The following is a 900-nucleotide window of genomic DNA, read 5'->3' on the forward strand; positions in this document are numbered from 1 at the left end:
ATAGGAAGGTACCAGGCATCTTAACACTCTGCGGATATGAATACGGCATATACTCAAGTACTCTTCAGATAATGATACTTCGAGTCATCAATACTCTTATACAACTGTGCACTTCAAATGAAGGTATTATCCAGACAACAGTATTGTTAATATAACGGTATTACTTGTACACACGTACTTCATAAAGAATAGTACCACAGATATAGTCCTACTAATGAAGGCATATAATGGTAGATAGAATGGTACCCGTAGGACAATACCATTTCTGGAAGATTAATACTCAGGACAAGAAACTCCACTTGACATCATCATACTCCTGGAGTAGCAATACTCTTTAAGTAATAGTATTACAGATGGGCCCTAGGAGCTCCGCAATCCCGCATGTGATGTAATGTAGTCATTAGACTTACATCAAAACAATTGATATCCTGATAACCCAAGGATAGGCTTATTCATCGAAGTACACCGCCTCACACATAACAGTAGTTATCTTCGATTAACGGTGCACTTCACACATTAACACACTGGGCGCAGAAGTATCCTTCACATAAAAATAATACAGGAGTTGATGCAATCTTCATACGATAGCTCTCCGAAGATGGTAAAAGGTCACGGCATATATATCCTATGAGCAGAATACATCATTTAGTACAACTATCTGGGCTTCGCCACCATCCAGATAGCGGTGTACCAGGCACGTCGGCTATTTCCACATATCAGTACTATACATATTTTGGTAATTTCCTGATATTGGCAAGGCAAAACATGAGTACTCACTACCAAACTGTGCTATTTAAAGAGAAGTATTATCAACACTACAATACTGTTAACATGACGATATTCATGGCACACACTTAGTCTTCCTTAACATTGTATTTTTAAAATAAGGATATTTATTAT

This window comes from Plasmodium inui (genome assembly GCF_000524495.1).
Source record: "Plasmodium inui San Antonio 1 unplaced genomic scaffold supercont1.68, whole genome shotgun sequence".
NCBI lineage: Eukaryota > Apicomplexa > Aconoidasida > Haemosporida > Plasmodiidae > Plasmodium > Plasmodium inui.